This window comes from Neoarius graeffei, chromosome 23 (genome assembly GCF_027579695.1).
Source record: "Neoarius graeffei isolate fNeoGra1 chromosome 23, fNeoGra1.pri, whole genome shotgun sequence".
Classification (NCBI taxonomy): domain Eukaryota; kingdom Metazoa; phylum Chordata; class Actinopteri; order Siluriformes; family Ariidae; genus Neoarius; species Neoarius graeffei.
This window is the reverse complement of record NC_083591.1, coordinates 59,192,045-59,204,265: the sequence shown is the minus strand read 5'-3', so window position 1 is coordinate 59,204,265 and position 12,221 is coordinate 59,192,045. Positions and strand designations below refer to the sequence as shown.

General features: G+C 42.6%; 1 protein-coding gene and 1 long non-coding RNA gene across 2 annotated transcripts in view; one reads left to right on the top strand and one right to left on the bottom strand.

The window, feature by feature from the left end:
- LOC132871924 (uncharacterized) overlaps positions 1-7,848 on the top strand; it is a 46,471-nt gene extending 38,623 nt beyond the window's left edge. The window contains exons 2-3 of the long non-coding RNA XR_009651352.1: positions 1,814-1,994; positions 7,369-7,848. This is a non-coding gene — a long non-coding RNA (uncharacterized LOC132871924). The remainder of the gene's footprint in view (positions 1-1,813; positions 1,995-7,368) is intronic.
- The window catches only part of clcn2a (chloride channel, voltage-sensitive 2a), a 99,832-nt gene that overhangs the window by 84,786 nt on the left and 2,825 nt on the right, over positions 1-12,221 (bottom strand). The gene's annotated exons all lie outside the window — the stretch shown is intronic.

The window sequence follows — 12,221 nt, the reverse complement described above, 5'->3', positions numbered from 1 at the left end:
TAGGCAGTTAAAGAAGCTGCAGTTTGGACAAAAGGGCTCTCAGGTTGGGGAGAAGAAACCTTTGGTTTTACAGAAGATCCTCCAGCATGGGCAGATGAAGAAGCCTCAGTTTGAGCAGAAGAAGCCTCTGTGTAGACAACAGAACCTCTAGCATGGGAATGAATATTGAGCAGGAGCTTAATCTTCAGCAGTAGAAGCTCCAGCTTGGACAGATGATGTCTCAGTGTGGACAAAATCTTGGAGCCTCAGTATGAGAACAAAAAGCCCCATGCTGGGCAAACAAAGACTTAGTTTGTGCAGAATTTATGACATGTTTTTACCTGCCCAAGCACAGACACTGTTGTTCCATCCTGGGAAGTGAGGAGACATGACTGGAGACGTGACCGGAGACGTTTTTAAGTAATTCAGTTAAAGGAGTCGTTTAAAACACGCAGGTTCCTGTTGTTTTGTTACTGTGTGAATCACTGAATGTTAATTTATGATAAAGACGGCTGAGACTCAGCGGCAGTCCTGTAGCTCACCTCACTGTCACCACAGGGGTCGTCTTCACGTTCTCCTCGACACTGCGACACCGCGCTGTCAAAACACACACACACTATCCCAGATGGTGTAATGTCTGCTCCTGAAACGTCGAAGAGCTTCTTGAGTTTTTTTTCTCATTTGTGAGAGCTCAGTGCGTGTGCGTACGTGTGTGTGCACGTGTGTACGTGTGTGTGTGTGTGTGTGTATAAAAGTCAGTGTCCTCTCCAGTCCTCATCAACCTGTTAAGCCTTCACCATCATTACCGTGACAGATTTATTATTTTATCACATTTTATTTATCTAGTATGAATATTAATTAGCAAAAACGTCTAAATATTTTTGCGCATTTTATTTTTACGTGAGCATTTTCTCTGTTTCAATTTTATTTCAATTTCTATTCATAATACTTGTGAAAAATATGATAGAAAAATTCTTCACTTTATTTTAATACACTTTAAAAGTATCACAAGGAAACTTTGTTTAAAAAGAAGTATGTAAAAATAAGAAGTAGCAATTATCTCATCTCATCTCATCATCTCTAGCCGCTTTATCCTTCTACAGGGTCGCAGGCGAGCTGGATCCTATCCCAGCTGACTACAGGTGAAAGGCGGGGTTCACCCTGGACAAGTCGCCAGGTCATCACAGGGCTGACACATAGACACAGACAACCATTCACACTCACATTCACACCTACGCTCAATTTAGAGTCACCAGTTAACCTAACCTGCATGTCTTTGGACTGTGGGGGAAACCGGAGCACCCGGAGGAAACCCACGCGGACACGGGGAGAACATGCAAACTCCGCACAGAAAGGCCCTCGCCGGCCACGGGGCTCGAACCCGGACCTTCTTGCTGTGAGGCGACAGCGCTAACCACTACACCACCGTGCCGCCCAGTAGCAATTATTACTAAAGAAAATTAACTAACTAACTAACTAATTAATTAATTAATTAATTAATTAATTAATTAATACTTGATTAAAGTAAGTGATGAGCAGAGATATAAATTATATATAAGATATACACAAATAAAATAAACATTTAATAATAGTAAAGAAGTAAATTATGAACAAACAAAAATACATTTAAGTAATGAATTAGCAGAGACCGAAAACGGTCATGTTTTCAAAAACCTTTTTTAAAGAATCTAAACTTTAAACATCTGTTTTCAGATTTTTCACTAATTTTCTTGCTCCTTTGAAATAAATCATTTTAAATTTAACCTCTAATTTCTTTACACTGAAAAATGTGATTGTGCCTCATTATAAAATAAATGTTTGTGTATTACGTTAGCGAATATGAACTAAAGCAAGCATGTGGACTGAAAACAGAAGTGGCTCGAATAGTGAGCCTTGAGGAACACCGTGAAGGTTATTTTTCACACTGCAAGGCCTCGAAAAGGAAACAGCCAGCTGGCTAACTGGCTCCGCTCTGTCGAAGGCCGAATCTTTCCAGCTGCTGGAGCCGGACTGAGGTGAGTTCTCTTTCAGAATGATTTCAACAAAATTTTAGAGTAAAATATTCCTGTGAGAGAAAGTTATATTTGAGGTTTATATATGAGGAACTGCACTGTATGTAAACACTTTCACCTCTCGAGCGACCTGCAGGTTCACTGGCTAATCAGCTGGAATTTTAGAGAAATGCTAAATGTGTATGATTTCAGCTCAATATTATGGTCTGTGTCTACGTTTACGTTTTAATTCCTTACACCATGTGACGTTAGCCACATGCTAAACGCTAGTGAAACCAGACTGTTAAAATGCTGTTAGCATTATGCTACACACAAATAATACACACGTTAACACACTTAGAGTGAAACGCTGTACGGCTTCAACCATCGGGGTTTAAACATATCGGCGGTGAGACGCTGGTGAAATACAGTATATTTGTAATTAATAAAATATTTTTTCATCATGACATCATTGAAAGTTGCGACACGTTTACTGATGAGTAAAAGTTGAAAGCAGTTTAGTTTTGTATTGACGTTTGTTCAGGCCACCATTTTGTGAAACACTGTATTGATCCTCATGCTGACGGAGAAAACGAGCTGAGAGAAATGGCCTCGTTTTTATCCATCACACTCAAACACATCGCCTCATAGTGTAGGCTGATCTCACACACACACACACACACACAGCACTCAAAAACAACCTGCAATATGCTAACGTAATGTAGTTTATACAATTTACTCATGATAACGAATGAGAGAGAGAGAGACAGAGAGAGAGAGAGAGAGAGAGAGAGAGAGAGTGAGAGACAGACAGACAGAAAGAGGGAGTGGGAGAGAGAGAGAGAGAGAGAGAGAGAGAGAGAGAGAGTGAGAGACAGACAGACAGAAAGAGGGAGTGGGAGAGAGAGAGAGAGAGAGAGAGAGAGAGAGTGAGAGACAGACAGACAGAAAGAGGGAGTGGGAGAGAGAGAGAGAAACACATTTTATTGCATCCCAGTTTCATTCCTGTTGCGTTTTCTCCGTCTCTCCTGAATAAAAACGCTCAGCTGTCCATCACCATGTGACTGAAGTGAAGATTCTGGTGCGACAGTTGATTAATTTTCACACCGTGTCCACACTCGCTCCACAAATGTAGAGAAAAGAGAAAAACTGATAAACGTGTTTGTGTCTCAGATGGATGTATTGATGTGTTTTCTGACGCTGCATCACCCGCTGATATCCACAAACATGAACAAAAGTCACAGCAAGAGAAAAAAAAATCATCTTTCATCGGCCTCAGACTCTTGAAGGGGGCGTGGTCTAAAGTCTGAAGGCGGAGCCTAACATTAGAAAGTGATTGGTGGATACAATTCCAGTTAATTTGCATAAACACTGGGCCTTATTTGTTGCATTGTTTACAAACTTATTTATTTGGTTTATTTATTTATTATAAACCTGTTTACAGGAGCAGTTCTTCTCATCTCATCTCATTATCTCTAGCCGCTTTATCCTGTTCTACAGGGTCGCAGGCGAGCTGGATCCTATCCCAGCTGACTACGGGTGAAAGGCGGGGTTCACCCTGGACAAGTCGCCAGGTCATCACAGGGCTGACACATAGACACAGACAACCATTCACACTCACATTCACACCTACGCTCAATTTAGAGTCACCAGTTAACCTAACCTGCATGTCTTTGGACTGTGGGGGAAACCGGAGCACCCGGAGGAAACCCACGCGGACACGGGGAGAACATGCAAACTCCACACAGAAAGGCCCTCGCCGGCCACGGGGCTCGAACCCGGACCTTCTTGCTGTGAGGCGACAGCGCTAACCACTACACCATCGTGCCGCCCTGGAGCAGTTCTTAATTTTTACAAATGTAAAATATTATTATTATTAATGGGTTTTTTTTTTTACAATTTTACTTCCTTTTAGTTTCAAATTAGTTATTTTGTAGACAAATATCAAACTGTTTTTCCAATTTTTTTTTTAAAGTAACAACATTATTTTGTTGATAAATTGTAAACAAATGTTTCATGACGTTTATCGTGTATCATGTAAAGCGATTGTGTTTTTATCACATCACTACACTGTATCGTATCGTATATGTAACACTGTTATAAACATTTTATTAATGTAGCAGTTTATTTTTTTTACAAGTTTAAAAAATGTAAAAATGTAAAATAAAGGTGCAGCAGCTTTCTGTGAGATGCAAAACTAATAAATAACTAAATATGTAAATAAGCAAATTAATAAATAATGAAAAGTAAAACAAATGTTCACAGGCAAAAACAAACAAAACGTAGCGAGACAGGTAAATAAAAAAATAAATAATATTTATAATATGTAAGTAACTAAAAAAATAATGAAGAGAAATAAATCTTACCATGTAAGCATGAGACAGACAGACAGACAGACAGACAGACAGGCAGACAGACAGATAGATAGATAAGTGAATAAAAAATGCCTAACATTTAAAAATTAAACAAAATAAACAAAGGTTCCTGTGAGAGACAAAAACCAGGAGAAAGAAACAAACACAAAATGAATGAATTAATTTTAAAAATCTTACCAGGCACTATTATTATTATTATTATTATTATTATTATTATTATTATTATTACCTTTAAGATAATAAAATAAAATTTAAACCTAAATCCTACAGGAACCTGTGAGAGAGAGCAGTAAAAGTTCTTTGAACTGATAATGTTTCTGTGTGTTTTGGGATGTGATCAGAGTTCTGCGTGATTAACATGCTGAAACAGGAAGCTGTAATCGCACGCCGTCGCTCTCTCAGTCAAACACTGGCACTCAATCACAGCAGCTCGGTTTGTTTTTACATCACATCCAACCTGCAGTCTGTCATCAAGTCGAAACTGGACGTTTTCCAGAACCTCCAGCTCCATGTCGAGTCCCAAACCCTTCACCTGCGCGAGTGAAAACCCACGAGGACGTTTACACTTCAGGAGCGTCTTTATCTCTCTAACACTGCGTTTATCCGTCACGACTGAGTGCAGCACTGCGTCCTCGCTCTGTGGGCTGATTCACTTCTATATTTATTACACTACTGTGCTTCTCCTACTACACACACACACACACACACACACACACAGTTTAACACAACTACTGGAGCTGACTCACCACTGCACTGTGGAATGAGAACGCAGCACAAACTTTCCCGAGTCCTCAGCGTGAGGATTTAACAGAAATGAGAATGAAATCCTGCTCCAGTTCCTCACTCACTGAGGTCCGCTCGCCCCTCGGTTCCGTCTCCGTTTCCTCACTCGCTGAGGTCCGCTCGCCCCTCGGTTCCGTCTCCATTTCCTCACTCGCTGAGGTCCGCTCGCCCCTCGGTTCCGTCTCCGTTTCCTCACTCGCTGAGGCCCGCTCGCCCCTCGGTTCCGTCTCCATTTCCTCACTCCCTGAGGTCCGCTCGCCCCTCGGTTCCGTCTCCGGTTCCTCACTCGCTGAGGTCCGCTCGCCCCTCGGTTCCGTCTCCGTTTCCTCACTCGCTGAGGTCCGCTCGCCCCTCGGTTCTGTCTCCGTTTCCTCACTCGCTGAGGTCCACTCGCCCCTCGGTTCCGTCTCCGTTTCCTCACTCGCTGAGGTCCGCTCGCCCCTCGGTTCCGTCTCCGTTTCCTCACTCACTGAGGTCCGCTTGCCCCTCGGTTCCATCTCCGTTTCCTCACATGCTGAGGTCCGCTCGCCCCTCGGTTCCGTCTCCGTTTCCTCACTCACTGAGGTCCGCTTGCCCCTCGGTTCCATCTCCGTTTCCTCACTCGCTGAGGTCCACTCGCCCCTCGGTTCCGTCTCCGTTTCCTCACTCACTGAGGTCCGCTTGCCCCTCGGTTCCGTCTCCGTTTCCTCACTCGCTGAGGTCCGCTTGCCCCTCGGTTCCGTCTCCGTTTCCTCACTCACTGAGGTCCGCTTGCCCCTCGGTTCCGTCTCCGTTTCCTCACTCGCTGAGGTCCACTCGCCCCTCGGTTCCGTCTCCGTTTCCTCACACGCTGAGGTCCGCTTGCCCCTCGGTTCTCCTCCTCGCTTGCTCCTCGGTTCTGTCTCCAGCCATCCTCAGATATTGCGCCGTCCTTTAAAAGCTCAGCATCATCATAGCTTTAATTAAGCGCTAACTGCTAATTATCCTCACAACCTGAATTTGAACACGTGGGAGGAAGTTCGTATTAAACGTGTGAGCAACGCTGCAAAAATAAAAAGTCAATATTGACTGTATTTTTATAAATAGTGAAGAACTGATGATGACTCAGCGTGAGGACGTTTCTGCGGCAAATCCTCACGTTTATTTATAGAAACTTTAAAAAGAGCCAAAGATGCTAACACGCTAACAACACACTAGCACTGAGCAGCAGCGTGCCAGGATTTTTACGTTTTTGTTTTTCCTGCTTATTTTTCTTCTTTTCCCTCACATGGTCGGAGTGACTGCAGTAAACACACACACACACACACACACACACTGAAACGTTCCTTTCTTAGATGGTTTTACTCTGACGTGTTTAATATTCACATTTCATTCGCACATGGTTTCAGCAACAGCTTATTTATTTATTTGTTAAATAACTTATTTTTAAAGATGTTTCAAATTAAAGTGTGATTTTTTCCCCTGACTGACAGCTGATGATGACACAGTGGGCGTTACCATAACTGACCAATCAGCAGGTTTGCTTTTGCTCATAAACGTATCACTTCTCTCCTTTTTTCAGTCTTTCTGCATTTTTGTCTTTTTTCATCTTCCTCCCTCCTTCCGTTTTTCTTCCTCATTGATCTATTCTTTTTCTCACTTTTTCTTTTTTAATCCATGTGTTAATTTTTCTCTTTTCATGTTGTCCAGTTCTCGTCTTTCCTTTTTTTGTTTAATTTGTTTATTGTTTTGATTTTTCTAGGTCTATTTTTAATTTTTTTATTTCTTTCTTATCCATCCTTTCTTTCCTTCTTTTGACCTTTATGGTTCTTTCTTTCAAATTATCCACAATTTCTAAAAATTTCTCTCTGAACCATGTTTCTTTTTCTCTCTTTCTTTCTTTTGAATTTTCTGATTGTTTTTCTGTCTTTTGTTCCATTCTCTAATCCTGAATTTTTGCTTTTTCATCCCTCCATCCATTCAATATTCTTACTTTTTTTAGATTATTTCCATTTTTTTTCCTCATCAGATCTTTCTTTCTTTTGATTGTTCTAGTTTTTCCAATCTGCTTTTTTCTATCTTTTTTGTCGATAATTTCTGTCTCTCTTTCCTTTTTTTCCATCCATCCAGGTTTTTTCTGTGCCTACTTTTCCATTCATATTTAATTGTTCTTTCTTTCTCTGTTTGTGTATCGTTAGTTAGTTACTCCGTGTGTCCTGTCGCTGACGGTATTGTCTGAGGCTCTGGAGTGAAAGTGATAAACGTGCTCTGTGTCTCCTCAGGGTTCCTCAGGGTTCCTCAGGGTTCTCTGCTTTATGCCGACTCTCTCTGTGCCTGACAGGAGGACGTGTTTCTCCATCAGCGGAGTCGCGGCTCAGAGAAAAGAGTGATCAGCGTGGAGACAGTAACGGATCTGAGAAATGTTGAGCTGCGTATCAGATCCTCATGCTGGTTTAAAAACAAAGAGCTTTACAACTTTACGAAGAAGAATAACGAATGAAAACCTCGACACACCCACAGGTCATTTACTAATTACAACAATAACCTGCTGTTTAATCATTTAATCAGCTAATTAGTGGTTAGTGCACAAGACAAGCACTTTACATAAATCAAACGCTCAGGAGAGAGAGAGAGAGAGAGAGAGAGAGAGAGAGAGAGAGAGTGTGTGTGTGTGTGTGTGTGTGTGTGTGTGTGTGTGTAACTATTATGTTATAAACCAGGTTTTCCCACCACGGATTAACAACCTTGTGCTCTGTTTCCAAATCGATGCTGATGGAAAATAAAAGTTCCGCAGTGAATTCTGGAGTTCTGAGTGTTTGGGAAAGATGCACTGTTCTTACACACACACACACACACACACACAGAGTGAATTTTTGCCTGCATGCACGTGTCAGGTTGGTGTCAGTGAAAGGACACATCAAGCAAACAGAGCCGTGAGTTCTGGTGAGTTCTAATGCGATACCTACAACACAGTGTTTAAGATCCAACACTGCTCCGTTACCATGGACACCTCAGAACACCTTCATTCTCCATGATGACTTTCAGCAGATTTTCTTTTTTAAGGGGATCTCACTACTCCAGCTGTCCTCTCAGAAGCTTTAGTTCTGGATAAACAGCTGGACGTGTCCTTTATCCAGGACAAACAGGAAGGACAGAAATGTCTCTGACTCACAACCACAGATAGAAGCTCACAGTTCAGAATGAAACGCCTGATTTTAACATGAACAGGAATAAAATGTATTTATAGAATGCTTTTGTAACCAATCAGAGCTCAGATCCCGCCCACAACATGGCATTGCAACCAACCACAGCTCAGATCCCACCCACAACATGGTACTGTAAACAACCACAGCTCAGATCCCGCCCACAACATGGCACTGTAAACAACCACAGCTCAGATCCCGCTCACAACATGGCATTGCAACCAACGACAGCTCAGATCCCACCCACAACATGGCACTGTAAACAACCACAGCTCAGATCCCGCCCACAACATGGCACTGTAAACAACCACAGCTCAGATCCCGCCCACAACATGGCACTGTAAACAATCAGAGCTCAGATCCCGCCCACAACATGGCACTGTAAACAATCACAGCTCAGATCCCGCCCACAACATGGCACTGTAAACAATCACAGCTCAGATCCCGCCTACAACATGGCACTGTAAACAATCACAGCTCAGATCCCACCCACAACATGGCACTGTAAACAATCACAGCTCAGATCCCCCCGCCCACTACATGACACTAAACAATCAGCGCTCAGATCCCGCCCACAACATGGCACTGTAAACAATCACAGCTCAGATCCCGCCCACAACATGGTACTGTAAACAATCACAGCTCAGATCCCCCCGCCCACTACATGACACTAAACAATCAGCGCTCAGATCCTGCTCAGAATCTTCAAGCAAGTCCAGTTGCTCTCTTCAACCAACCACAGATTACTATGTACCTGGATGACTGAGTTTCTTCACAGATATGTTTCTACAAACTTTGGGATGAGTTCCCTTCGACTGGTGCAGGAGTATGAGAGGACTTCCAGAAAACTGGCAGACATCTTAGCCAGAGAGGATCGTTCATTTTTGTCAACCTGGAACGACCATCACTGAACAGAGGTGGGTGTCTATGACATCTTTTATCAGCCACCTACAATGCAGCCATCAGCATTCTGATTCGGATTCTATGATGATCCATGAGAGGATAAATACTGGATACTCCCTATTAGTCAGACAGAACTGAGGAAGCCTTTAGGATGAGAGGCGAAACGTCTTCAAGAATCTTCAAGCAAGTCCAGTTGCTCTCTTCAACCAACCACAGATATCCCGCCCACATCACACTGTAACCAATCAGCACACAGATCCGCCCACAACATCACACTGTAACCTATCAGCTCACAGATCTGCCCACATCACACTGTAACCTATCAGCGTACAGAACCCGCCCACAACATCACACTGTAACCAATCAGTGCACAGATCCCGCCCACAACATCACACTGTAACCAATCAGCGCACAGATCCCGCCCACAACATCACACTGTAACCAATCAGCGCACAGATCCCGCCCACAATATCACACTGTAACCAATCAGCGCACAGATCCCGCCCACAACATCACACTGTAACCAATCAGCGCACAGATCCCGCCCACAACATCACACTGTAACCAATCAGTGCACAGATCCCGCCCACAACATCACACTGTAACCAATCAGCGCACAGATCCTGCCCACAACATCACACTGTAACCAATCAGCGCACAGATCCCGCCCACAATATCACACTGTAACCAATCAGTGCACAGATCCCGCCCACAACATCACACTGTAACCAATCAGCGCACAGATCCCGCTCACAACATCACACTGTAACCAATCAGCGCACAGATCCCGCCCACATCACACTGTAACCAATCAGCGAACAGATCCCGCCCCTGCAACCAAATACAACATTTTACTTGACCTTTGCAGCAACTTTCTTTGGAGGATTTTTGTTCTGCTGTTTGATGTAAAATATCCTTGATGAGATTACAGGACAGAAATCACACTAAATAATCATTCACTGTCGTCATGACTGATGATTATTATTGCTGTAACGTCTTTCCCACAAGATTTTCTCCTGATGTGTGATGCAAATATGTATCTATTTCACACTCTCCTTCCTGTTTTATGAATTTCTTTTAGTAACAAGAAATAAATAAAAAGCACCGAGCTGTCTCCCGTTAGTGAAGTCACCTCTGTGTTCATTACGGCTCGTGACTCTGATAGCGTCCTTGGCGCGCGCCAGACGTCCAAACAGCCCTGTAGCATGAGAACGAGGTGCTCTGAAGCCCAGAGCGCTAACACACTGACCCAATTCACCAAAACATTCTCTTATCTTCTTTTAATAATTCAGCGTGCACGTCTGAACGAGTTCAGAGCGTCTCTGCTCTTTATTTACTGACGGCTCTCTCACCTGGAGCTCAGGAGTAAAGACTCATTATGTTCGCATACTAACGACTCGTGTGGGAGGGAAACAGATGCCCGCTACGGAGGGTAAAATCATCTGATCTCATTATTTAAACATCATAACGGCTAAAATGCTGCAAAAGGGCGACATCTGACTGAGTCTCGTTAAGCCAATTAAACCTGGCTGGCTTTTATTAGTAAAGGAAAGAGGGTGTGGCCAACCAGGGAGATAAACCTGTTGTACGCTACACTTTGAGAAACAAATCGTTACGGCGAATGAAAGACAGGACACTTCGTTTTTCCCCACTTTAAAAAAATAATCCGACAAGATATTAATTTGTGTTCTAGATGGAGTAGAAACTGTGTGCTTCGGTTTATCACTTCAGATAAACGCTGAGTCTCTGCTGAGCGTGATTAGTGCGTTAGCATCCCGCTGCTGAGACGCCTGATCATCACAATAAACAGATATTTATTCGCACCTGAGTGCTGTACATTCGCCGCCTCGTGACGTTTCACTGCTGCTAAATAAAACCACACCTCAGCGCTATTTCATTCTGGATTTGGATTTTTGTTGATTAATTTCTTTTTACAGCAGCTGATGGTAGTGCAGAATGTTTCTGTAGTATCAGATCATTCAGAGGGACTTATACGGTGGACGCTCACATCAACAAACAGAAACAAAGACTTGACTCATCCGAATTTATAATTTTTCTTTTGGTACACTTGTTTATTAGCAGTTTGCATGACTGAAACATGATGCTAAACTGGAGGCTAGTTAGCTAAATTACCCAAAGTTCACATCATCCTTATGTTTTAGGAAAATGTGCGACTTGGAGCTGTGATTTGTCAGTTCTGTGTAAATTCTTCGCTGTAAAGACAAAGACTGCCTCAAATGATTTCTCTGCTCGATCCTGTTGTGAATATGGTGCGACGTTTCTTCAATTCCCTGTTCACAACTTTAGTTCCTGTTTACTCTCTCAGGCATAAAAAGAAAAGCAAAAACAAACATATAACCAGATTTTCATCAGATATTGTTATAGAAACTAAATATAGAAACATTATGGAGAAAAATAAAGCTTGGAAGGAAGTAGCAGAGATCGCTAGTGAGTGTACAGAGCTAGTACAGTTAGCATGCTTTGCTAATCTTGTCAGAAAGTGAAGCTTGTACGAAATTCTCATTCTCATTATCTGTAGCCGCCACCGGCGCGGGAACCGGGGGTGCGGGGGGTGCGGCAGCACCCCCTGGTGGTGGACCCTAAAAACTGACATGAACATAAAACAAAACTTACGTGAAAATATATTTGTTTATTTATTTGTTTTCATTTGGCTCTGCTGATTTTATATGTCATGTTTTAGATGTAGGATGATGAGGGCTACATTTTAGTTATTTAAAAAAGGATTTAATTAAAACTTATAACTTAATATGTAGCCTAGTGGACCATCAGAATTTTTTTTGTCGTGACGTTGACGTTCAGCTTTTCAGCGCGCGAAATTACAACAGGAAGCGAGTACGAGTCGACCGTCTGTAGAGAAGAGTAAGAGTTAGTTAGTTGATACTTAATAGTTACTATGTCTCAGAAGAGAACCGTGTGGATTTAAGTGGAATAATTGCGAGAAGTCATATGATCAAGACAGCGTTTTAAGGTAAGGCCATTTGGTTATTAATTTTGCCCGCTGTGTCGTG